Genomic DNA, 27,550 nt, shown 5'->3' with positions numbered 1-27,550 from the left:
TGGGGATAAGATTTGGTAGGAACACAAGGGGAGGTCCTTTTCCCCCTTATGCAGTTGGATATATATCAACTAAAGATTCTGAATCAAAAAGAAAACAACAACAACAAAAACCCAAAAAAACAAAGAAAGAAACCCCAGCAAACTTCCTGGAAAGCTTTTAAGCTTGAAAATACATTCTTATATTAGAGGATTAATAGCTATAGATTGTTTAATCTCTCAGAGCTTCTTCTGGATCAAGCAATGCCTTTTACAGTCCTTACAAGAACTGTATTTCAGAACAATTTTGCCTTCCACATTGCCACTGCTGAAGCTCAGAGAGGGCCAGGAATGGATCTATAGAAAGCCACATGTCTGGCAAAGAGGAATGAAACCCCTGTCTCCTGACAAACAGATTCCCTGTTGTTGCTACTAAAGGCTGGATACATCTGTCTGCTGTGCTTCTGGGCTTTAATGGAAAGAGACTGGCTGTGCAAATAGTCACTGTCTTTTTTTTTTCTTCATTATAGCCCAAGAGAACTGAAAGGGCAGTGAAAATAGAAGTACCCTCACCAACAGAAAAGAAAGACTAAAGGTAGCATCTGTGGGCTGTGTTCGTGTACAGGCTAGGACCTGGAGGTGACTGTTTGGGTTTGATTTTTAAGGAAATTGGAAGGCACTGCAGTTAGAATCTCATATTTGAAGTGCTTTTCAAGAACACAGTCCTACTTAAGAGTAATATTAATACTTCATTTGAAAGTCCTTACCTGTGTTAAGAACAATGTTTTCGAGGATGACAACAATGATTTAACACAATGAATTTATTTTGTATTTTTATGGGTTTATTAATTTTTGCTTCTTTCAGTCTGCTGATAAAAAATATGCATGTTTTTCTTTTACTTGTAAGAAATTACATGTTCTTTGTTTGGTACAAAAATTCTGTGCTTTGGAAGTTGAATTTTTATATATATATTTTAAGAATTAATAGGTTTATTTTACTTCAGTTCACCGCAAACTGTATTCCGGGATTCAATTTAACTTGTCGATGTTATTTCAGATGTAGCCTTCATTAAATATAGAGAAGCAAATTGAAATCATTCATACATTTGAGATAGTTTCTCAAGGCTTTGGCTTCCATTACCAGAAACACAGGAAAAGAGTGCCAGGGATTATACTGTGTTGGAAGTAGAGAACACTTAAGTGCCAGTGAAGTATAAGATACCTTTATATAAAATAAACATGCTAGAAGAAAACCTTCAGCAGTATCCTTTGCATTTGGTTCACTTTGCTGAGAAAGGAAGTGTTTACTTGAGAAAGCATCTGGATTTTATTGTGTTTTAATTCATTGTGGACAGCCTGATGGAGTCTGGAACCACTTAGAATGTCACAACCTTTCATTGTCACATGCAATGTGGAAACGAAATAAAAAGCGATCCAAATCTCAGGCTATGTAGCCCAAGTTGTTACGTTTGCTGTGGCCTTCCTTCTATAAGACAGTCTTCTTGAACAAATACAAATTTGTCGTGACAGTCCTTATAGTGCCTATTTGTTCATCTAAATAGTCCTTTGTGAGCCTCGATCAGGTTTCTCAGGACTAGGAAATCAGGAGAGAACCTGGGTAAAAGAGAAAATGAGCAGAATCCAGTGACGAGTGTACCTTTCCTCATGAAGGCAAATGAGAGGAGGTGACATACGTGGTGGTGCATCTGAGACTGCGTTCACTGCTTCTTGGTGCCCCCTCCCCGGCTCTGGTCACTTCTGTTTGTTACAATAAGTGACATCACAGGAAAGTTAACTCATTTGCAGGGTCAGCCCTGTGCTGCAGGCATAAGTCTGACTTATTTAAATAAACTTTATGGGTTATTTTAGAAGCATGTCTGAATTTTTGGAATTAAGTTTCTAGTCCCATTTCTAGTGACTCATTAATGAGAAGATAAGATTGATGTAGACAAACTGATCTTCAGTGAGCTGCATCCAGCAGTTTAGTTTTTTAACCAAAATTTCTAATTTATCATTTTAAAGGTAACCTGCCCACCTACATGAGTCTGGTGAACAGATGATACATTTCAACAGCAGATACTTTCATTCTCACTCCTCCTCTGAAGCCTATGAAGTTAGTTACATCAGAAAACAATTTGGACAAACATATCTGAGCAGTCCTTTTGTTTAATAAATATCCACAAAAGAATGTGGTATTCCCTTTCTCCTTGTGTTCCCATTCTTCCTTTTCTTTGTGTTTTACATCACGCTTCTTTGTATCAATCTGTTTCTAGAATTGGTGTTCTCATCTTTGGTAACACTTTCTGATGGCAAATCCTTTGCAGCATAAATGCACAAAAATCTTTGTTGTGAAACAGCTATGTTGTATGTTTGTGTGTATATAGCAACCCTGATGGCACTAAGCCACAAAGACATAAAAATCAAAAGCTGATGTACATGCAGCATTGCTGACACAAAACCAAAGAAAAGGAAGAATCTGGAAAATGAGGGCAGTGCATACCTTCCACCCACATGTCCATCCCTTACTGTTACTGCAAACCCCATGCACTTAATTAAGGGAAAGAAAACTTGCCCTTCTACACTTTCTTCATTAGCTACTTCTCTTTCCCCACACAAAATGCAAACAGTAGAAGATACCTGCTACACCACTGAATTGTAGCAGCAAAGGATGGTGTGCAGGGGATAACTGGAGTGGGGGAAAACTGATGCTGCTGTGGAACCAATTTGAGACAAGGATTCGTGGTCTGTGATTCATGATGCTTTTGTTTGTAATATTATCATTGTATAATACCCACTTGTAGGTGGACGTTTAGCAAATGTGCGTTGTTTAGTTGGTTATTAGCAATGCTGAAGGCACCAAGATTGTTGTTTCACAGTGAATGATAATTTCATGGTTCTATTGAAAGGCAGGTCAGCAAGGAGGGCTCCACTGGGCAAAGACGTTGCAATAGCAAGAGCAGAGGTGCAATAAGAGTTCCATGTCCCCAGTTAGCTGAGACCCTTGGAGGGAGAACTTAACAAGATACAATGCTACATGGCACAGTCAGTTCCCTCCCTTCCCATGCTGTCTCTGCTGTGGCTGTGTGGGACAGTCCTGGGTTGAGTTAGGGACTGTGGTAAAGTAGAATTACTAATAAAAATGCAGCTTCTCAGTAATCTTCTTTTATTTTTATTTTCCCCAAAACCATAGTATGTGGTGTTTGACTAAAGATTGTCTGTAATTCTAACTTCCTTTAGAAACACTTGCTGTAAAAAGTCTGCTCTGTCAGAGTCTGTGTCTTTCTGTGAGGCTCATCCTCGAGCAGGATGGAACACAGACAATGGTTTGACTTTTTATTGTTGATGGGGGAAATCTAATAAACAATAAAATGTAGTTTTCCAAAGGGAGATCAGCATCTAGAGACCAAGTGGGAAAGTGTCATATGAAAAAAATATTAATAGAACAAATGGAATTGCTAGATTCAGCAGTGTAGACACATTTTAATATAACATGCCTGCAATGAGTACATGTGTGTAAAGCACATGCATTTTGGCCACTGTATGATGCATAAAACATGGACATGTAAAAGTTTATTATGGCTTCACGTCCTAGTTCAGCATGCCTTTTAGGCAGAAGTCCAACTTTCAGTGCAGGTGTCATTCCTGCTGACTTCAGGGGGTCCTTGTGTGTACAAAGGGTGAACATGACCTTGGCTGCTCCGTGGAGTGTAAGTCCAGTTTGTTGTACAAAGTGCATTGTCATGATTCCAGTAACATCTTGTCACATATGGGTGATTCATAACTGATGAAGGCCAAAAGACTTCTGTGCTTTTCTAGTTCTGCTTCTTCTGAGGCAAATGGAACCATATTTTCAAAGCATGAAACAGCTTTAAAACTGCAGCAAAACTACATCACAACAGAAATGTTTTGGTTCCATCTATGGAGGAAGCACTGGGCAATGTGGCTGTATATGTGGTGTCTGCAGGATTGCATGCAGCTGCAGGCCCCTGGCATTGTATTTCTGTGTACTTTCTTGTGAAAAAGCAGTTCCTGCACAGTTTGCAATTGACCTTTTTAATTGTAAACTTGTGTTTATTGTTGCCGTGGGTGTTTTTCCTATTTGAAGCATGGCTCAGGAATCTCTCGTGCACAGGTTAAGAACTGCTTTCTTTCTATTGAATTAAAGAGACTAAAGTCCATCTGTTTCCCTTTGGTATGACACCACTGCAGCCTCTGTGGGTGAGCTCTGCTCACTCATGTGATGGTCTGGTGATCCCAGGCCTGATTTGTATTTTTTTCCATCAGTGGGAAAAAGTAATTGCACATTTAACTGTCTTCATAACTAACAGGTTATTTTCTCACAGAATTCTTTTGTTTGTAAGTTTATTTGTCTGAATTTTAAATAATATCAGGGAAGTAACTCAATCTGCAGACAGACTAATATGTTGTGACCAAGGCTTGTCATTGGTTTTGTTCTGAACAATTTTACTGGGAAATTATTCCAGTTTATAAGGGTATGAAACCAATTTGCATGCTGCCCCTGTGGTAGCCTAATTTATTTGCAGAATTATTATCTAGAACTCACCAGCAGTTCTTGTAGTTGGCAGTAAATAAATATGAAGTAGACTTAAGTATGATGATAGGCAAGCACTAAAGAAAATTCTGCTTCATGCCGCTCTTCTAATTTCTAAAATGACATAGCTCCTTGGTACCTAAGTTTAGTGTCTTGTTTTAAAGAAATTATCTTTTCTTCCTGAACTGTGGACTCAATATTTGGAGCAGAAGCAGTGAAAAGCCTTCTGTAAAACTAAAAGAAAAACAGCAGGTCATTTTAGTATGAATGTCATTGAACTGAAAGTGGGAGAAAGAGAGTTTTAACTCTCCTCCATGTGGGCCTGTTCCAATAGTGATGACATGGTAGCAGCCAATGGTATATTTGGCCAGTCCAGTTCTGGGTAGGTGTTAGATATGATTTTTTACTGCCAGAGTGCTTTACTGAACAACCAGTGTCTATTGATATATAGGGATGTGTATAGGAAACTTCTACCCAAATATCAGGAGCAACACAAAATTCCTGTTTATATACTAAAGACACGAGTAATGGACATTGTAATCTAGGGTCAGCTGGGCATCCTCAAGGTGGAAAGCAGTAAGCAGGGAAGATATATAAAAATTTATACAGGAGATTTGCTTTCTTCCTTGTCTTCAGAAGAGGACAGTGGTTCATTCCCCATCTTCTAGGATGTTGTACTGATTTTGCCTGGGATAATTTTGTTCATAGGTCATGAGTATCTGTATTTTGGACACTGCAGCAGTAATAACAATGCATTTCTCCATGCTGGCTAGAACTCCCAGTGACAAATACTGTGCAGTGCTTGCTTTTCCCCAAGTAGGCTGTGCAGCACCATACCTGCTGAGCATTCCCCCAACAGCCAAATCAATGCCAGGTGGCAGCAGTGCTCAGATGGATGTCCCTGAGCAGGCTGTGTCTGCAGGAGTTGCTGTCATGTGTATGGGCTGTAGCATGGAGATCCTCTCCTATCCTTGAAGATACCCTGTATGTAGGTAGGGGCTCCAGAAACTTGAACTTCTTCAGATTTATGCAGTAACATGTCAGAGGTTTTAAAAAAATAAATGGAGAAAATAAGCTCCTTCTTAATTTTTTATGCCTCTGTCATCTGATTCTCATAGTTTGAAAACACTGATTTTGTGAAACTTTGGAAAAATTCCCCCACCCTCCCATCAAAAAAATACCAACTATACTGGAGCCCCTTTAGGGTGTAGATAAGGCTCACTTAGCTTTCAAACAAAGGAGGGAGAAGGAAATCTCTCAATTGACAAGGCTTGTTTCTATAGTTCTGCTTCATAGTTACAATTTTGATTATATTGGAAAGTACTTTGTTTCAGAAAGCCTTCTGCTTGAAGGCCCCAGTAGTGACTGCACAGGCAGGTAAAAATTGCCTCTGAATGTCAGGTGTTGAGTAGCGACGGCCACTAAAAACTGCTTTCTGTCTTGTTGGTTGTCTTTGGAGTTTTTGTTTGGAGCTTTTCTTAGCTGGAGAAAATGACTGTTTAATGCTCCAGCCATTCCAAATCCTCAACAAAAGATCTGAACATGTTAAAAATGTTTCTGCACATTCAGTCACTATGAGCAAAAGAAATATACCAAACCAGACACTATTTTACTTTCTTCTTTAACTGGAAATCTAGGACTCAAAACTCTCAAAGCTCAGCATTGTCACTTTCTTCTCTGTAGAGTGGTCCTATGAGGTGGTGAGTCACCATATTTTTATATCTCACTTTTATTTAACTGTTTGGAAAACACAGCAATGCACTACCCTAAATAGTTACTCATTTCAAGAAACAAAACCAACAAGTGTCCCCAAACTAGCTGTTCCTCTGAGGCACACACTAAGCCAAAGCAGAGTTGCCCATGAGAGGAGGCTCTCTGGGTGGAAAAGCTAGCTGTGATGAAAAGAGCAAGCAGAGGCTCCTTGCAAGATGCTGGAGTCTCAGAGAGGGAGCAGGAGGGGCTGGCGCTGCAGGCACCCGGCAGATGGCATTCTGCTGGCTGCATCTGCTGTGTGCCAGGAAACAGGGAAGTGATGAGTGCTGGGGTGTGCAGCCCTGTTACCCCACTGCCCTCACCATCCTCTCAGAATAGGAGATGTGGTGCCATTATTTGTCTGGTTTAGTGGGATACGCTGCTGGGACTGCGATCCAAGTATTGCCAGCCAAAGGGAAATAGCATTAAAGGTTAAGAGCACAGAAAATAGTCAGGTCACTTGCAATTTAATTCAGTTTGAGAAGGGAGAACAAAGTCCAGAAGTTTTGAGACTGGAGGGGGGTGGAGTGGGATGTTTACCATTTTTACAGGCAAGCTCAGATTTCTGAGGGTTCTTTTTTCACTCCTTGTTGCAGTATTTGCTGCTGGTGTTTAATGATTATACTTTTATAACTACTAAACTGCATGGAACATGTTTAGACTCTGTATACTGAAATTATGGGAATCCAGAATCAATCATTTAAGATTCAGAATGGATGCAAAGGGATAAAGAGTTTTATTTTGCTTTTTATTAATGTCATACCTGTAAAGAGATAAGTGAATGTACTGTACTGCCCACTGTCACTCATTATGGAAGTTGCTAAAGCTCCCCATTGATGCCAAATCTGAGTATCTCTAGCACTAAAGGCTTAGTTCTGACATTGTCCTCACAAAGCTGGACTACAGCTGGGTTGTAAAGGGTGTCAGTAGAGGGATTAAATCATGCTGAAAGCCTCTTGCAGAGCCATTAACTGGATTCAGTTTGAGGCCTGAGGTGTCAAACCTGTCTTCTCAGTGCTCTGCCTTTGGAGCCATTTTCACCTGAATTGCTCATGAAAAAGTTATCTGCCTGCCACTCTTAACAAAATGATCTCTCTACCTGATGAAGCTGGGGAAACCACCTAATGATGGTGTAGGGGAAATGGAAATACTAGCCAAAAAATACACACTGGAATAAAACTGGAAAACATCCTATAAGCTTCCTCCCCCAAGCTTAGAGCTGGAAGTCAGAAGAAGGTCAAGTGTGTGCTGCTCCTGTCTTCATCATATCTAGGCTGCATTGCTCCTACAAAGTGTAAGTCTGCAGTATAAGGCAGTATAGCCTTATTATCCTTATCTTAATATCCTTATTATTGTCTATGTCTGTATTGCTGGCATTGGCTCACTGTTGAGTTTTTGTGTCTTGAGGGAGACAAGATAACCTCTTGTGACTTTACAAATTCAGAATACATTGCCTTTACCTAAAATACCACCTGCTGTTTCACCTGTCAGTGTGTGTGTTTGGTCAACCGGAGGATAGTATCTTTCCCCACCATTCTTAACAGAACAGTATGGATGAGCCCTAAGAAGAGTTTGGGGAATGTAGAGCACCTCTTACATATCTCACTGGGAATACCATCTTTGAATGGGCTTGTGCACTACAGGCTGAACTGCAATATACTGCAATCCTTTAGTTCTTATCACTGCAACAAATATATTTAGAGGAATTGAAAATATAGAACACAGTCTCCACACAGGTCTTCATTAAACACAGGGATTCTCAAGTGATTTGTTTCAATTTGTTTAATAGTTTTGAGATAATTCTGATATATCCTACTGATTGCACATGCAAATACCTTGGGAATTCTTTGCAGAAGTTGCTTTTGAATGGTGTTCCTTTAGCAATGTGTGGAGTCTACCTTCTAACTTGAGACTATTGCTTATAATTTTCTCATTCTTTTGAGAGAAGTGATTACAAAGACTTAAGACAACAGTACCAAGTTAGTTGGGCCCCAGCATTACTTGTTGAGTTTAATGTATAACCTTAGATTGCAAAACTAGTCTGAAGCAAACTATTTTCAAATCTTCGTTTTCAGGGGAAGGGCTAGAAAGTAGGTTTAAAAACTTAAAAATGTTACCTTTAACCTTGCAAAGCCAAACACAGGAGCCCCATGCCAATGCCTTGTAGCCAGAAAGTAAAACAGTTATCAACAGAAAATGAAGTTGTCTAGAGCATCTCTGGAACAACAATCACATAAACTCTGCCTTGTGAAATAACCCAGTGACTAGGCTGGGCTGGGTGGTAGAACCAAAGCTGCTAAATCCACAAGGATAGTATTTTGCCTTTTTGCTTCCAGCAAGTACCTTCTGGGTGCACACCATACTGACTTCCAGGCTTTGTGTAAATACTTGCTGCTATTCAGCTAGAGACATCAGCTTCAATTATTCACAGCTTAGAGTAAAATAACAGTATTTTCTTGGGTTTGGATGTTTTTTTTGGTTTTGGTAAAGTTTTATCCAATTTATATACCATTATCCTTGCCTTATGCTTTTGACAAATTCCTTTGGCTCATGAAGTTTAATGTGATTTTAAAACTTGAGTGATTAATTTTTAGATTGCAGTTCAAGCACTATTACCATGGCTTTAGAACAGTAAAATATTTTAGGAAAAAATTTTCTGTGTTTTTGGACAAAAGAAAAAAAAGAGGAATAAATAAGCATATAGAAACTACCATCTGGTCCATTAAATGAAGAAACTGAAGAGCTATGATTTTGAGAGCAGTTACTTCATTCTGAGTTTCTGTACTTGGTACAAAAGGTTCAGATGGACACATATGAAAAGCTGAAATAATCCTTGCCTTGATCAGATATTTCAAATCCCACCATTTTTGATGCCAGACAACCACAGCACACTGTGATTAGATGGTATTTCCACATTACTCTCTCAATTGCTTGGGTTCATAAAGCATGGTATGATCAAGTAGGTGCTGGCCTTCCTTAATGCTGTTCTGCTCTGAGCAGAGAATGGGAGACAAAACCAAAATCATCAGTCAGGGATAGATTGAGGGAGGTGAAAATATCGATGAGCATAGGGAATATGGGTATTTCATCAGAGTATTTCTGATAAGAGCATGACCACATGGATTTGTTACACAATGAAAGGCCCTAGAAACAGAGGAGGGATTTGAGAAAAAGATCCTGCCACTACAGTAGTAGGAATGATACTAGCAACAGAACTCAGCATGACCTTGATAGAAGCAAGCACATCTTTGAAATCCACTGGTAGCTTATTCTCAGCATTCCCACTGGAGAAGCCATGACTGCTTCCCAGGCACAAAACCAGACTCATGCTGTGTGACTTGAGAAGGATGGCCAAGCCTTCCCAGCTCTGGTTTTCTGTGTGTAACAGCAGCCTTTGGAAAGCCTTCCCTGGAAAGTACAGTGCCAGGGATGGTGAAGCTCTAGTATTTGATGTAAATCATCAATGAATAGTGAGGATAGAGCCCTGTTGGTGGTCTGCTCCTCACCAGGTACAAATCCTCCAGATTTAGGTATCTGCCTCTGTGCTCTTTTTTTTAATATAAAAAGCTTTCCCAATGGTGATAGCTGGTGGGCTTTTTAACGTGCCGGCTACAGAATCAGGGTCATTTCTTTAAAATGCTGTTAATGAATGAAGTGACTTGTTTGGAAATCCAGTCCACATGGAACCTGATTAAAAAGCAAATATCCTTGAAGGTCTGTTAGGTCAGATCTGTTGGTTCCTCACCTGAATCAAGACCAACAGCTACTGCATTAAAATGAACTTGACCTGATTTACGCTTCATAATTCTGTAGTGACTCACTAATTAAATTTCACAATTCCAAGTGCACCCCCTGGCTACTCATAAATATCTCAGAGGGTTTCAAAAAATGTAGGTGTTAGTCTTTTAGAAAGATAATGTCAGCCTATCTTTTAGAATCTTTATTTGCTAAATGCTGGAACTATGGTGTCTGTTTCTAAATACTTGGAAAATTCTTCCACAAATGATGAATGAGTCATGTTTTTCATCTTTCATCTCTATGTAACTCATTCTGACATAGCGCTTGATCTCCCTCTGTCCCTAAAATATGCTTGCTTACTCCTCATTCATGACTTATTTTTCTGCTCCTTGCATTGGTTAGTTCACCTGAAAATGTCTTGTTGTTAATATTTATTTCCTCACACTCAAAATGAAGTGGCTCAATCATCCACTTTCAAATTAATACTTGCTCTGTTATTTCTCAATGAGCCTAGTTTGTTCTCTCATTTTTCAGGTTTCTGTTATGTTTATTTCTCATGCCGTCATCTCAATGGGCTTAGTCTACCTTGTTTTAACTTCTTTGATAAAAATTCCTTCTGCTGCTGCTTTTTGAAGGGCAAGCAAGGTTAGAAGAAGAGATTGGGAGTTTATAATGTGATTTTACCTCTGAGTGTGATCTTCAAAAATGCCTACCCTGTAAGTTTCCCGCATAGTGTACTGCAGGCTGAAAGTGGCAGGTTTATTTGCAGTTGAGACAGTGCCATATTTTTGTACTTCGTATTTCCGTTCTGTTGTTTCCCCCCCATTTCCTTTCTGGAAGACATCCTGATGTTAAAATAAAGTCTCATGCTCTAGGGCTTCATCTGGCTGCCCACAGGGGTTAGGAATGATATTTATGCATACTGGGAGTGGTTTTCACCTTTTTTTGACTCCTCAAGGACAGGAAAGAGTTGTAGATGAGATACCTCATAGGGTAAATAGGAGAGGGAGTCCTCATTTTAAAATACCTGTGTAGTGTCTCATAGTCTTATATCCCATTTGAAACTGCTGATCACGTTTGGATCTGCCAAGGGAAAAAATTATTCTCTTGGTCATTTGGCTGAAACCTGGAAATCAACCTGATTTTCTCTTAGGATAGGTATGTGGATAACCTACAAGGAATGTGTGGTTGTACCACACCTGTGGTTACAAGGATTTGAGTTCTGTCTTCCTTCCTGCTCATAGTCTTGGACCATGCAGACAGCTTGGTTGACTGAAGAATCAATTGCTTTATTTTAATGAAAATCATTATTCTCAATAGAAAGGACAGTAGTGAAATTTAATGGCAGGAGGCTGCAGTAGATTAACTTGTGGTCTCTTCTAGCTTTAAACACTAGGAAATTTCCCTCCAAAACTGATGCCATTGTTACTCCATAGGTTTGCTGGCAAGGAGAGAATTTCAAGGCAAGCATCCAGCACCCACCCACAGATTGTGTTGGCTTTGAGCCTGGCAACTTGAGTCCCTTCCAAAACATATCCTGGATCTTCTCATTAGGAATGCAGCATATTGCTGGTTGTGACACAGATACAGCTGAGTTTACTCCATGTCTTATCTGTAACCTTTTAAGATTTTCTTGTGGCTTACTCATTTGCAGAAGCTTTTGTAAACCTGAAAACAGACAACAGCATGGGCTTTATGCAGCTACTGCTGTTTTCCCTGATTTAAGATGTTCCCAGTCTTGCCTCTGGATATCCTTCATGTTACATTCAAACCTCCAAGGATCTGCTGTTGTTGCTTTCTGTGTTGCTTTCTGGCCCGCGCCCTTCATTTTTCCTGGGCAAACCTCCCTCTAGCCTGTTGATGTCGTTCCTAATTGCCCAAAGGAATCGTTGCTGAGAAATGTGAGGCATTTCCTTCCCTCTTATTAAAAAGCACCAAAATAAAACTTAGTCTTTCACAGCAGTGGCTAAATCAACCACATCTTAACATGGTGGTATGGCTACAGCATTTTGGACTGTTATTGTAAAGTAGCAAGGTGTTTTAGATCAGATTTTCATTAATCACTTCTCTTCCCTGACATTAGTGCACACTGCATGTACGTGCATGGAGCTTGGTGAGCAGCCTAGTATTCCCTTGACAAAAAAATTGCTTGTGCCAAGGTCTTGTCACTATGGCACTGTAAACACTGGGAGGAGACCACTGTGCTACTGTTTACATGGGGCAGAAGTTGCTCCTAAACTCCAGTGAAGAAAAGTCAATTGAAAATGTTTTTTCAAGGTACTTAATTTCTGTTGCCTGTGCTGACCACCTGCTATTTTTTTACAGAATTAACTTGGACTAACCCAGAACAGAGGTCTTTTGTGCTAGTTTGTCATAGTGCTTCAATGTGGAACAGTAGATTGTCCCTCCTTCAAAGCACAGACAAGTAAACTAGTAAATACATAGTCTAAATGAAGTCTAAAAAAGATAAAAAGCTAGGTTCAGGCAACTTCTACTTCATAGTGATACAACTCAATTCTCTTCTTAATAAAAGACAGTAAAAAATTCAGTAGAATTCTGGTGATTTTTTAGGAAATGTATAGTCGTTGCTGAACACAGTCTGCTCTCATCACTCCCTCCAGACTCCAGTACTGTCCCTGAAGTTCTTCTGGTTTAGCAGAGATAAAAACTCAGGGTAGAGCTATTGGTGAAATAGATTTCGTAGTACTATTAGAAAGCTGCATGAGGCTTTGCAAGTCCTTAAAAATTAGCTTTTGTGGCTGTTTGCACTTTCTTGCAGTCAGATGCTTTGATTAATTAAAACCTCTCTTAAAAGTTCTCCGTGGAAAAAAAGTCCTGTTCTTGACAACCTGAAGGTCCATAAACTGGAAGGAGGAGTCTTGAGATTTCTCTCACAGTAATGGCTGGTGATAATCAATCAAAAGGTAAATTTATTTTCAGATGGAAGGTTGTCTATTTCTGATAGAAATTCTGGACCATGAAAATGCTGATAAGATTACAGAATAATTTCATTTCATTTGTGTTGGAAAAGATCTCTGAGACCATCGAGTCAAATCTTTGACAGATCACCATCTTGTGAACTAGACCATGACACTAAGTGCCATGTTCATTTATTTCTTGAACACCTCCAGGGATGGGGACTCCATGACCTTGCTGGGCAGTCCATTTCAATGTTTAATAACGACTTCCATGAAGAAATTTCTCCTGGTGTACAACCTGAGCACAGTTCACAGCTTGAGACCTATGTACTCTCATCCTATCACTGGTTGCCTGAGAGAAGATGCCAAACCTCCCTGGCTACAACCTCCTTTCAGGAAGTTGTAGAAAGTCATAGGATCCCTCTGAGCCTCCTTTTCACCAGGTTAAAAAACCCCAGCTCCCTCAGCCATTCCTCATATGAGACTCTCCAGAGCTCTTCACCAGCTCCTTTGCCCTTCTCTAGGGCTGCTCCAGCACCTCATTGTCCTCCTGAAGTGAGGGCTCCAGAACTGTACACAGAACGTGGAGTGTGACCTCACCAGTGCCAAGTACAGGGGCACAATGACATCTCTACTTCTGCTGGCCACACTATTGCTGATACAGGGCAGGATATCATTCTTGGCTGCCTGGGCACATGCTGGCTCATTTTCAGCTGGCTGTTGACTTGCAGGTCCTTTTCTACCAGGCCCTCTCCAACCACACTTGCCCTGCCTGTAGTGCTGCATGGGATTGTTATGGCCAAAGTTGTTGATTGTTGTGACCTGTCACTTGGCCTTGTTGAACCTCATGGCCTCAGCCCAGTGATCAAGATCCTTCTGCAGATCCTACTTATCTAAAGCAGATCAACATGCCACTTAACTTGGTTTTGGCTGAGAATATACTGGGGGTGTACTTGATGTCCTTGTCCAGATCTTTAATAAGTATATTGAAAAGGACTGAGGCCCAGTACTGAGCCCTGGAGATCACCACTGGTGACCATCTGAAAATTGGATGTGGCACCATTCACCTCCACTCTCTGGGCCTGTTCATCCAGCCAGTTATTAACCCAGCAAAAAGTAGACCTATCCAAGCCCTGGGCCATCAGGTTTTCCAGGAGAGTGCCATGGGAGTCAGTATCAAATTCTGTTGAAATCCAAGTAGACGACTTCCACAGACTCTAGGTGAGTCCTCTGGTCATGAAAGGAGATAAGGTTGATCAGGCAAGACCTGCCTTTCCCACCTCTGTGATAGCTGGGGCTGATCCCTTATTTGTCCTGTATGTGCCATGTGAACACATTCAGGATGATCTATTCCCTAAGCTTGGCAGGCACTGGGGTCAGGCTAAGAGGCCTCTAGTTCCCTGCATCCTCCTTACAGCCCTTCCTGTGGATGGGCATCTCATTGGCCAACTCCAGTTGTCTGGGTTCTTCCTGATTAGCCAGGAACTGAAGATAAATGATGGACAGTGACCTAGTGAGCTCTCCCATTAGCTTCCTTGGCTCAATACCATCTGGTCTTGGACTTGTGGTGAGTGTTTAAATTATTATCAGCAGGTCACAGCTACTTCCTTCTGGATTACATTGGAACTATTCTGAGATGCTGAAGTCACCCCTTTTGTGGATACTCCATCTGCTTCTCACCAATAGCTTGAGAGTGGCAGGCCTGGACTGAGATTTAGGCTCTAGAAGCAGTGTCATATTTTCTTTTACTCTAGCTGGAAGGACTCTTCCAAATGAAAAAAGAGAGTTAAATCTGCAAGCAATTTAGCCTAGTGTTTCTCACACTAAAACTACCAAGAACGCTTGTTAATAATTTTTCATTCCAAAGATGCATTTTCGAAGTGTGGTTGCTCTCCCTTTCATAGAAGTTATTTGCAACCATTAATGCCCTACAGGCAACCAGAAAGCCTTCAGATCAGAGGAGGGTTTGAGCTGTGCTTGGCAGAAACATCTCCCTGCACATGAAATGAGAAGCATTTTCTTAAGGGCTGAGGAGTTCTCTATTGAGTCTTAAGACATTAATAACTCAATTGTTAGTCTGGTCAGTCTCAAGGTAAAACTCTCTTGCTATTAGCAGCTTCCTGAGATATCCATTCCACTCTAGTTTTGTACCATAGCACTGATTTTGATGGTCCACCCTGCAAAGGAAGATGCTTTGATATCTTTTTGCTCTTCCTTTATTACTGAAAATTCTAATTCCATATTGCATTGCCAGCATGCAAGCACGTGCTGCTTTGATGCTAAGCTCCTATGTTGATACAACCTGCTATGCATTAATTGTATGGTTTCAATTTGCCATTGGGGACTGCTGAAGAAATAGGCAGGAGAGTTAGTTGTGCCTCTTTCACAAGACTTTTGGTTCCTTCCCCATTAAAAACTGGTCAGGAGCTGTCCCTGCCTCTCATTCTTGTCTCTGGCCTCTGTATCTTCCCCATCTGCTTGCCCAAATCCTGGTGGATTCTGCTGCCTTTCTCTGGGAGAGCAAAGCACCAGTTTTAAATAATTTCTCAACTCACCCTTTCTGGCTGGTGTTTACTAACACAGCTTAGCTGTAGGATCTTCAGTAGTGTCTGGAGTTAGCAGGATGTTTTGGGTTTATTTGTCTCAATCCTCCCTTTTATCAACAAGCACTTTCTGATGGAGATAAAGATGCCCTGAAAAGCTTCCAGCCCAAGTTAAAAGGAGAATAAACAAGAGAGAAGGGCAACATGGAGGAGGGTGAGAGGGGAGAGGGGGGAAAGGGAATGGAGGCGAGACTGGCGTGTTTATTGGCAAAACTTACTCAGATGACTGATACTAGTGAGTTTTCCGGATTAATATGAATAAGTTTTAAGGTATTTTTTCTGAATGTGGCAGAGGCCACTGTTTAAGTTTCATTGAAGTTAATTTTGTGAAGGGGAATAAGGTGGGAGGAAGAAAGAGTGAATGCATGCCAGATGGGGTTTAAGAAGAGAAATCCAGGCATAAACAGCATGAAAAGATCTTGCAAGCAGGCATGTGAGGGGAGCACAAAGGGGATGGAGGGAGGGAGTGAATGGAGATGGGGGAGGGCCAGGCTGAGCAGATGGAGACAGCAAGAGGAGGAGGATGGGCTAGAGGGAAGGGGATATGCTTGTAAAGAGACCCTAGAAAGGAAAAGTAAGGAGTTTGGCATTGGCTGAGAGGTAGGGGAATGGAGAGCACATGGAACCCTCCTGCGGGCTGAATGCAGGTGAAGATGCAGAGCTTGGCACCCTGGACAAGTCTGGGTGGGTCTGGAGGGGACTGACTCTTCCTCCTCGGGCTGGAGTCCACCACAAACCTGTGGAGACCAAGGCCTTCCTCCAGTGATAGCACAGTGAGAAAGGATGATGTTTTTTTAAAGGTACGGGGAACAGGGTTTATTTAAGACCTTTCTGGGGAGTCCTTCCTTGTACTCAGCATTGCAGCTGTGATTCACGTGCAGTCATAAAGATACTAAAATGAAACAAGGTACCAGCTCCTGGTAACTCAAACATGCAAAATCTGTCAAGGGAATAGTTCAGAGAGACAATAGGGAAAAGCTCCATGTACGAAGACTTGAAAGATAAGGAGATAAAAATTATTTCAGCAACACTCACACCTGCAGAAATGGAGGGCAGACATGCCTACAAACATTAAAAAAAAAACAAAAAAAAAACAAAAAAAAAAAACCAAACAAACAAAAAAAAAACCAAAAAAAAAAAAAAAAAAAAAAAAAAAACACAAAAAAAAACCCACAAAACAAAACAAAACTATGTAAGAACTTCTATCACCTGTTGCTGAGCAGTAACTCCTGTTTCCTGGTAGTGGAAATGCCTTTCTGCCTGCATGAAGAATCAGGAGTAGGCAATGCAAATTTGGGTGATCAGTTTCACATCATCACTGCAGGCCTTCATTAAGGGAGAGGGAACAGGACCAAACTGTTGGCAGTTGAGATAACTAGCTAAAACATTATGGTCCTCCTGTTAGCAGAGAGCAGGATGAGAGAGCAGAGTATGAGCAGGATACACCATCTGAGAGACTGAGTGATGAGGATGGGCAGAAGAGAGGAATTCCTGTCCTGTGGGGTGGAAGATGGGCTGTCAGAGGGAGACCTAATTTTGGAGCAGAGTGCTGTCCCCAACCCAGGAATACCCTCTCTGCCCTCTGAGTATGCTTTCTTAGTCCAGCCACCCCTGAGAGAGGCTGCTCTACTTGGGAGAGAAAGTAATTTTTTTTTTTCTCATTTTAAAACTGATTCAGTTGTAGAAACAGATCAGAAAAAGATGCTATCTATGTTTAGATGTATCAAGTTGTCCCAAAAATATCTCCCAGTGTGAATATGAAGTGCAGGTTTGTGACTGTGAAGATGGGGTCAAGAAAATCTAATATTTCAAGAGATTTTGGGGGTACATACATAACTTTGTATGTCCATATCCCTAAGTTACCTTTAGTTTCATGTTTGCACTTTTTTTATTCCAGACAGCTATTTAAAATAACTTTGGTTTTTTCTTTATAAGCTTTCTTGTTAATTTGTTTTTGCAAACACATTCATTTAGGGAAAAAAAAATCAAGGAGAGAAATAATAAAACTTTTTAAAAGGTGGAATATTTTTCCCAGCTGAGTTCATCTGGCCTTGGTGACCAAAACTGTGCGGTGATAACACGCAGCTCCTTGTCCCTCAGCCACGTATATGTTGTTTGCAATCACCACATCAAGCAAATTGTTGCTTGGGGAATTACCTTTTTGATGAGTGTTGGGGTGATTCAGAGTGTCGTTTGGTTTTGTGATTCACAGGGCTGCAAGTGATGACTAGGGAAGGAGCACGACAGTAAGGCAGAAAATCAGTGTCCAGGAGGCATTTGCAACAGGCATGTTTCAGAGTTTCCAACAATATTGGACAGAGACATTTGGCAACCACTACATTTATGCTGCGTGCTTTAATCTTTACTTTCTGACAGTATTTTAATGTTTTACAAAAACACTATTGCTAACATATGAAAACTAGTATTTTTAGATTGCCTCCTACTCTAAGGTACTGTTTTATCACACGGAACAAGTGAAACCAACTGTTTCAGCCAGTTACTGGTTTGGGAAGGCACTCTGTTCATCGGGCTTTGTTCTGAAGTCATTATTTGTCTCCTGTTTTGCCAAATTTCTTCTTCATGTGAAAAACTCTGGTTAAAACATGCATACCCCTTTCCCTCAACAATTTTTTTCAAAATTAAGGTTGCTGGGAACATAGAAGAGGCCATTGCAGATAAACCAGGTGGTCTTGCCCTGCTTTGAGAGAGTCCATTCTTAGAAAGTTCGGAAGAATCTGTAAGAAATCTCACTGGAGTCAACTGTGGAACAAACTGCTCATGGGAGAGGATTTTTCCTAGTCTTATTCATTGAACTACCAGTCTAAATTCTGAAACTTAGGTGAACTTCTAATTTCAAGCTTAACCTTGTTAGGCTGATTTTTTCAATAGCAGTGATTCACACAGCATGGTTACATATTGCATATTCTAAATATTTTTAATTAGTTATACAGTTTTAGCATTTCTGGAGAAACAGCAAACCTTTTTTAGTTATTAACTACACTACACTGCCCTACCCTGCGTCCTCAAGTTTCTGAAAACAACCATCAAGATGCACAAGTGCTGAGATCTATACCTCAGCATTCAGCATTAATTATTTAGTTAGTTTAGTTTGTGCAAACACAGTGTTCACACAGTCTTTAAACACACAAGAACAAAATGAGTTCCAAGAGTTAAACATGGGCTGAAGTGACCTGTCAGCTGAGGATGCTCAGTCAATGTCTGTACTTGGAATATGCAAATCTCTAAAAAAACCATAATCAATAATATTGTTCTAATGGAGTAAAAAAGACCATCTAATTGGGCTTTTATGAGAAACAGAATGCAAATAATTATGAAAAAAGTAAAGAAATTCAGAAAAACTTTTTTTCAAGTGAGCACAGCATTTCGTAAACAGCAGGACATAATGATTTTGAAGTTATCTGGGAAGTCAGAATTATTACCACAGTAACTTACGGTGAGTAGCCTAGTCAGACAGTGACACCAAGGAAGAATGAACTTTAAACAATTTCTCTGGTATATTAAGTACAAGATGCTTTCATAAAGCATCTGTTCCTTTTGTCCCACATGGTTTTCTTTTAAAACTATACTTATTATAAAGAACTGTAAAGAAATCCCTTTCATTATGCAGTTAATGCAGGGCTTGAAAAATGTACCTTGTATGTAAACAGCCCGTGGAGACTTTGTCTACATATGTGGGCAGTTTGGTCCTGTGCATGGAAAGCCCAATTGTAATTCTGCTTTCCCTAGCTTTTTGAGGATTTTTTGTTTTGTTTTGTTCTGTTTTGTTTTGAAACATACTTGGAAAGCACATGCTGACGAATCAGCAAAATATGACAGTCTTGTTTGCTTTTTAAGTGATTTTCCATCTGGTGGATTCATCTAATTGGAGTGGAGGGCTTGAAGTTATTTGTTGCTGCTCATTTCGTGCAATTCAAATACCTGCATGGGGGTTCCTAGACTGCCCCCACATCCTGTGCTCATAAGAGAAATGGGTCTATTCTTTGTCCTATGTAACTACAGCAAGTACTCACCTGCAGCATGAGCTTAGATAACTTCTTGCATTTTTTGCCCTTTGAAGGAAGAAAACCTCATCTCAGCCCGATCCCTATAAGCTGCGATTGGAGAGACTTTGAGATGGGAAAAATAGAAGAATTATAAAGAGTCAATAAGGCAGTCAAACAAGGGAAGGGCTGGAAGAAAAGGCCAAAAACATGTGGTCTGGCTCTTCTCTTTGATTGCTGTAGAAATAACCCAATCCATTGAAGTCCATGGCTTTATGCTGGCACAAAACATAAAAAAAAAAAAAAAAAAAAAAAAAAAAAAAAAAAGAAAAAAAAAAAAAAAAGGCACAAAGCAAAGAAAAAAACAGGTGCAAGGTTTCAGGAAAAGCAAAAACAAATCTTTCATGTAGGTAAATGAGTGAATTATCATTGTTTAGCTTGGACTTCTCACCAAAAAAACAGTTTTATGGTTTGGTAAGCAAGAACTCGAAGGGTCCACTAGATAAACATATTTCTGATTGCCTGTACCTGCTGCAGGGGTGTGGTAAGATTTAAATGAACTAGTAGCTAAATGGCAAAAAATCCCCCAGAACTCCAAGAGGACTCCACTTACTTTTCCATTACCTTTCTCTACATTTCCCTTCCTTCTGAATTTTAAAATGCCATCTGATTAACACAGCTTTTACTTTTGTACTTTCTTACATGACTTTGCTAGATCTTTTTCATTCCTTCCTACATTTATTCTGCTTTTCCTTAAAATGCTATAGAAAGTAAGGAACAAAGTATACATTGATCTCTCTTTTAGAAAAGAGAAGTATCTTTGCTGAAACACATCTATGCTAATTTTCATGGAAGAGTAGTAGTGTGAATTAACTTTTTGTTGTTGTTATTCAAAACAAGATCGGTTTCAAAAAGTCTTTTGAAAAATGGAATCTGACACACAGAAGTAGAAGCTGTAATAAATCCTGCTGGGGTCGGGCCATTTGTGTCCCCAAAAGGAGTACAGGCCAGTGCAACTGCAGCAGCTGCTGCTGTGTCAGTTATGTTTGTATTGCTGCCCGAAACCCAACTAGTGGAAAAAAATCTAAGAAAAACATCAGAAGCACCTCAAACTCTATGTCAGGCTTCAGCACAGTTCAAGTGGATCAAATATTTTCACTTGGCAGAGTAATGCAGTGATCTCATGAAAGCTGTTAATATTAACAATGCACTAATCTCTAGGTGGGAATCTTCCTTCTACGCTCAGGCCAGGCCAGATATCTGATTACAAAGAACAAGTTCTCAATTACAAGAAGGTAGGTTTAACTGGGGAGGTGGGGGCTTTTCTACATCTCACTACGAGCAAAAAGTAAACTGAGGTTGGTGGGGATAGGTGGGGTTTTTGGTTTGGTTTGGGTTTTTACTCAAATAACAGGTCAGTTGTTGTTTGAAGTTTCTAAATGTCTTCTCAGATTAAATTAAGTCATTTATGTACCTTGTAACTTAATGCTTGGTAGAGTGGCCTTGCATAAAGATTGGCAGTTCATAAACAAGGAGGCATGGTTTGATCTCAGCCATGAGTGTGGTTTTGAAAAATTACACTTCTGTTGAATACAAGGGTTTGTTTTAAAAACCATTTAGTGTCACGTATAGCAAAGAAAAATGGCCATGGGAAGAGGGTAAACAAAGGAGAGCAGAAGGTTTTTTCCCTTAAAAAAGTAGGACAGCAGCACTAAGGACAAGCCATGCATTGTGATCATGTTCTCGGTGGCTGAGACAGCAGGAGACTTTTTAGGCAGAGCTGGAGTTGTGCTCTTTGGGTGGCTACCCTGCTGGAAGAGCTCGTCTGCTTGCCTTCCTGGAAAGGCAGAGCAGGCAGCCAGGTGCCCTCCGGCAGTCTGCGGCTTTGGGGATCTGCTGGCTTTGCCTGTGCCTGCAGCCAGCCCCAGCCTGGACTCTGTCCTCCTACGTGCGATGGAGGAGAAAACAGACAGTGATGGTGCAGGCAGAGGAACAGAGGGGGAACCGGAATACATCTGAGTCACTTTTTCAATGGTCTTTTATAACAGTTTTTAAAAACTTCCTGCATAACTTCAGGGGAAAAAAAAAACAAACCTAAACTTTTGTGTTTCTTCCTCTGTAAAGCGGCATTAGTGAATAATGCTGCCTGTTCTGCAGAGCCATCAGGCAATGTCTTGAGTGTTTGTGAAGTCTGCAGAAATACTGGGTGCTATGGACCACCTGAGAATTAAGTGTTTATAGCTAAAGGGAAGACAAATGCTCTGTTGGCATAAGGAAGGTTACAAATTGAATTTAGCAAGAATTTGTCTGGGGACTGAGTTGGTTTTATATTTTCTTTCCTACATGCAAGTAAGGGTGTGTTAGCAGAGTTTATGGGTTATAAAATTTGAGAGACCATTTTCTGCACAGAGGGAACTGGTGCAGACTTTAGTATGATTCAGAGAGCTCTGAAGTCTGTATGACTGGAAGCAGAATGAAACATAGCTGTTCAAAGTGCAGTATCATTCACTTAGGGACAAATCTGATGCTGTCTTTGAGCTCATCAGCTGGAAACAACCAAGAGGAAAGAAAGTCCTCATGGACTATGTTCATCACAAAATGACTTGGGCAACAGTGACTCCTCCCACCCACCCAGTACTATGATCATGATGTATCAGGCAAAATGTCTTCAAAAGAACTGGTGAATGTTTAAGCTGTCTGTAAAACATTAGCAAGAGCTGTGTGCAGCTCTAGTCACCTGCACTGATGAAAAGTGAATTCCAAGTGGAAGAGCTACAGTGAAGGGCTTGTAAGGTGAGACACCAGGAAACAGAACAACTGTAATGTGAAAGAACTAAAAGATTGTGCCTTGATTAGTCAAAGAAAATGGTCTGAGAAAGATAAGACTACTCTTTAAATACCAAATGTCAAAAAAGTGGAAAATATATTTAAAACAATTTGCCTGCCTCATTTTTTTTCTATTCAATTTAAAGGTTCCCATGGCTTCCTTTCCCCCCTTCATTTAAAGCCCTTTCTCTATAGATCATTTACAGCTGCATTAATGTCATCCTGTTGTTTTAGAGCTCCATGGGGCTGAAATAGTCAAAATATTAACTCCCATAGTTTTCTATGTGAGAAAAATGGTACTGAATTTTGAGTTTGTATTGTGATAAGCCATGCACAGAACATGTGCTGGTAAGCAGGAAAAGCCATTGGCAGCACAAAGTTTTGCTTTTGCAATAAAATTAATCAGATTTTATTTAGTGAAGCCCATTCAGTCAAACCACAACTTAGGTCAGAGTAACCACAGGTGAAAACCTCACAAAGAGCTTTAGCTAAATGGGAGGTTTGCAGTCTCACAAAGAAATCCTTCCTCCAGAAATAAACTCAGAGTTGCTCCTGCATTAATGGTTTGTTTTGTCTGGATGTCAATCTGTACTGGAGGAAAAAAAAAAAAAAAAAAAAAAAAAAAAAAAAAAAAAAAAAAAAAAGGTAATGATAGATAATTATATCTGAGTGTGCATGAGCCATATCAGATGTAGAGGTGGTCTGATTGACTTGGGTTTTGAGACTGCTGTGTGATTTACTTTTTCTGCTCTGGGAAAATGAGGGCTTGCAAGAAGCTTTCTCAGTGTATGGATTCTGAGTTATGGGGTTTGGTGGGAACCGTATTGTTGCTTGGCTTCGAAAATTGTTTTCAAGGCCAAGCCAAGGTTCAGCATTTATATCTCTGCAGACTGTATCCACCGAGAGAGCTGAGCTGAGGATGCTGTAGAGATTGCTTCAAATGGGTTACACTGTGCCTTCCCTTCTGATTTTGTCCTAAAGGTGCAGGACATTAACAGGAAAAAAAAAGATAAATTAAAATAATTTTTTTTCTCAAACTTTTATAGATACTCAGGTCTGTTCTTTCCAGATATGACAGCAGTATACAGTTCTATATTTATTTTTTAAATAATAAAGTAATCAATATATTTGAAAATCCCTGCCCTATTTGGCTAGCAAGAATACAAAGATTCCTAGCCTGAACAGGACTCCTGTCAGTTATAACTGTGGAATCCAATTTTATTTTCTTTCTAAGGAGAACACATAAAGAAATTATTTGTGCCTATTTTATTTCTAGACTGCTGGTCTTGTGTTATCATAGGAGTAGGATGTGTCCTATTTGTTCTGCTTGAACGCTGTGGTCTGTACTCAAGTCTCCCAGTCATTCATTCAGGGGACCCATATCAAGCAGGAGAGATGAAAAACGCCCTGTCTCTGCAGTCAAGCCAATAAAATAATGCTGCTTGATTTCTACCATCCTAAAGCGTCCTCCATAGGCAGTCCCAGGCTTCTGGTAGAGAACAAGCAATCTCTGTCCTTCCCCTTCTACTGTAGCAGCTAACCTTTATTTAGACCCAAGGCTTGGACAGAATCTCCCTCCTCTTTTGAAGACCAGACCGTTTTTGTGGGACCTGCACAGCAGAAGGGCAGGAGGAATATTTGCTTCTCTTGGAGCAAGACTTTGGAAGTAGTAAAGGGAAAGCAGGTGAAGAGCTTGTTGCAGCTGAGAGAACAGGGATGCTGCCAGATTGAAGTATGTTTACTGAGATGTAGCAGATGTGGCAGCATGGGGAGAAACTGTAAACTGGAGAGAAGAATGGATCATGCATGAGGGAGAGAAAGTTATGGGAATAACAGGAGCTGCTGGATGATGGCAAGGGAGATAACGCGGAGTAAGTAAACAAAGCAATAAAAGCCAATGAATAAAAGTACATGACAAATCTCTTATTTCTAGAGAAGAATTGTGCTGAATCAAATAAACCGGGCTGCAGTGGTTTAGGGTTGTGTATGTGAGAGGATTAATTCTGGGATGATGGCAGTAATACCCCAGCCTTCTATGTGGTGGGTTTCACTTGCTGATGTTAAAATATTGCATAAAGAAAATCTATACTGTTAAGTTGATTCTGCAGCTAGAGAAATATTGTTTATGTGGAAGAGACAAAGAGAGGAAGAAAGAAAAAGAGAAAAAAATAGGGGGAGAAGTGAGAAGAACAGGCAAGAAAAAGATAGCAAGTGTGTCCTATGGTGGAATATAAAGACAGCAGGTACATGTTCAATAGTGTGTGCATGTATATTGCTGTAAAGAAATAAATGGTTTGAATTTCTTGGTCCCTAAGGTAAGGATGGCATGGAGAAAAGTTGCTTAGACAATAAACATTTCTCAGTTTTATTAGCTCAGTTGTGCTGTTGAATGACTGCATGTTACAGCAGTCTGAGACCCCACATGGGACAGCTATGTTTGCATAAAAAACTTGAAGAGTTCAAGCTTTCATTTTCAAAGTCAAGATTTTTAGTTTTCAGGACTGTAAAGGTATGTTTCTATATAGAAACAGGTCATAGTTTGCTTTTGGTTTTGAAACCAAACTTTCTAGAAAACACATGAAATAACCCATGGTTGCAAGAGGTATGCGTTTCTTTGCACTTATTGTTTCATCAAGGTATTAACCCTGAAAGTTAATGACTGCATTTCACTGTCAACAGCCACAGTTTCAGGTCTGACTTTTTTAACAGAAGGGCAGGAATAAAAGTCCTGTTTCTCACAGCAGGTAGCTTGGTAGTCAGTGCAACTGAAGGAAGGAGGAATTGAAGTGAAAAGAGTGAAGCATTCTAAAAAAGCATTTATTTCCCTCGAGCAATGATTAGACATCACAACAAGGTGCTTGCATTTAACATGAAGTTGTTTTGTTTGTAGGCAATTCTAAAGGCTGGACTCAGTATCTTTTTTTTTTTTTTTTTTTTTTTTGGTACCTGCTGTTCATATCAAAGGGGAACCAGCTGTAGGTTTAGGCTAGAATAAAGTGATACACTTAAACTCAGAGCTGAGATTGCTAATTGTACCAAAGAATTTGCCAGTAGGAGTTTTCATGAACTGTTCAAACCACATTGAGGAAAAGCCTACTTCTTTTTACTGGTTGTAACATCTGGGAAAATGAAGAAAGGGGTGCAAGAGAGACTTACAGGGGAAAGCTGGCATCCCTGTTGTGACAATAGCAGTGTATACTCTGTGCTATGTGCTAGCAAGATGCACACACAACCCACAGTGGATGATCACAAGCCAGTATTAACCTTTCCTTTGGGATTTTTGTTAAATCTATTCTTTAGTTCACGTAAAGAATAGAATTTTTATGTTCCAATTGAGTACAGAATAGAAATAACTTACTTGTCTGTTGCAGATAGCAAATTGTAACAAATTTCTATTAGAAATTAACTCTAGACTTCATTATGAAAACAGAAAGGTAGAACTACAAAAATCTTGATAAAGCTGTTTATTTTTCTTGCCATGAAAATGGCTCTTCCAACAGTGCTAGGTAACAACAATGCTATTGCTTACCATGCCAACCATTACATCCTTTGCTGTTTGTGTTTCATTACTGCTTCAGAGGCCCTGGTCCCAGGCCATGATCCTACTCTGCTGGACAGGATTCAAAAGATGGTATTTGTATCAAAAAGCTTACAGTATTTATGCCATTTTGGGTTTATAATAAAGCATCTCAGTAAAGAGAGCTGCTACTAGAGTTTTAACTTCTTTAAAGGACAGTTTTTCTGAAGGAGCGTCCCCTGCATTAATAGTAGTAACTTAAACCTAAACAGCCATTTTTTCTCTCTGAAAACCCTCTAAATAAACCTAATAAATATCTGTTCTTTGTCCTGCATAGGAAAGCACAAAATACTAGATGGCTTCATAAGGTTTTGTTTGGCTTCTTTCATAGTTTTTTATAGGAAACAAATCTGAGTACAATTATTGTAAATGTTTTCCTCTGTATATTGACACTAACTTTTCTTTCCATTTTAAAATTAATATTTTCTTTTTTTTAATGTAATATTTAGTATAATGTCTACCTGAAAAAATTGTGATTAAAAATGTCTTACCTTTGCACACAAAGTATCTTCTTTCCATAAAGAACTGTAGTTTTCCTCTGGAAAATAATGCTGAAAACTTCTTATAGTTTTCTGTGTTTCTAAAGGGAAGTAAAAAAAATTGGCAGGAAAAGACATGGTCTTCACAGCTTTATTAGTGTACCCACTATCATACATCACACAGCATAGCAGTTCAAGAGAAATTTTATCATATATAGAGTCGGTCACAGAACCTTTCAGCTGTGTTGAAAGCTGAGCAGAAAGTGAAATGACATAGCAGAGCTGAATGAAATAATGAAAGTAAACAAGATATTTATCTACTTTTTTTAATTATTATTTTTCTGAATGTCTGTTATCTCTGAACAGACCTGGACTTCTTTAAAAATATGAGGGTTTTTTTTATTTTCTGGAAGAATTGCCATTCATTTTGTATCTCATGGTATTTCTTGTTTACCTGGACTAGGTAATTCCCCAAAATATTTTCAAGATGGCTGCTAGCATATTTGCCTGTTGCCAACACTTGCAATTAATATTTGTGTGGAAAAGAGGTGGCTTGGATGAGTGTTTGTGGGAATCAAATAAAACGGCTGATAAATACCCTTTAAACAAACTTGCTCCTTGCATGAGTATGGTGTTTGAGAGTTGTCCTTTGTGAGAAAAAACTCTTAAGAAGTAAGAGATTCTATAAATTACTCTAAAGGTTTATAGAATAAGACTTTAGGAAACAATGTCTTTTCTGGAGGTTTCTAATTTGAGATAACAATTCAGTATCTGAGTGGCAATTACTATATTCTGTAAGATCATTTAGCAGAAAACCTCTAGGGAAAAAAAAAAAAGAAAACCAAAACAATTATTTTTACCAACTTGCTCAGGACTTTTCCGTAAATATTTTTACTTGTATTTACTCAGCCTCAGAACTTGGGTTTTAGATGCATTTATCCTTTTGTTGCCCCTGCCCCACTTTTCCAGCAGGTTGCCTCTCTCTATTTCATTGTGGCTGCTTCTGTCTCACCCACATTCAGGTGTTTGTTCTGTCAGCTCCTCTACTGCTGTCATCCTACATTTTTATAAACTCCCTTTCCCCAAAATCTGTCCTATTTATTTATTTATTTATTTATTTATATTTTT

General features: G+C 39.7%; 1 protein-coding gene across 7 annotated transcripts in view; it reads left to right on the top strand.

Annotated features, from left to right (window-relative positions):
* Positions 1-27,550, top strand: part of PDE10A (phosphodiesterase 10A) — a gene marked incomplete at its 5' end in the record, with an annotated part of 237,119 nt that overhangs the window by 33,758 nt on the left and 175,811 nt on the right. For 6 of the 7 annotated variants that reach the window (XM_083857578.1, XM_083857577.1, XM_083857576.1 and 3 more), the window contains one exon: positions 20,762-20,835. The exons of the other annotated variant lie outside the window; for it this stretch is intronic. The remainder of the gene's footprint in view (positions 1-20,761; positions 20,836-27,550) is intronic. 7 annotated transcript variants of the gene reach the window in all.

This window comes from Zosterops lateralis (genome assembly GCF_965231275.1).
Source record: "Zosterops lateralis genome assembly, chromosome: 3".
Classification (NCBI taxonomy): Eukaryota; Metazoa; Chordata; class Aves; order Passeriformes; family Zosteropidae; genus Zosterops; species Zosterops lateralis.
This window is presented reverse-complemented; position numbering and strand designations above follow the sequence as displayed.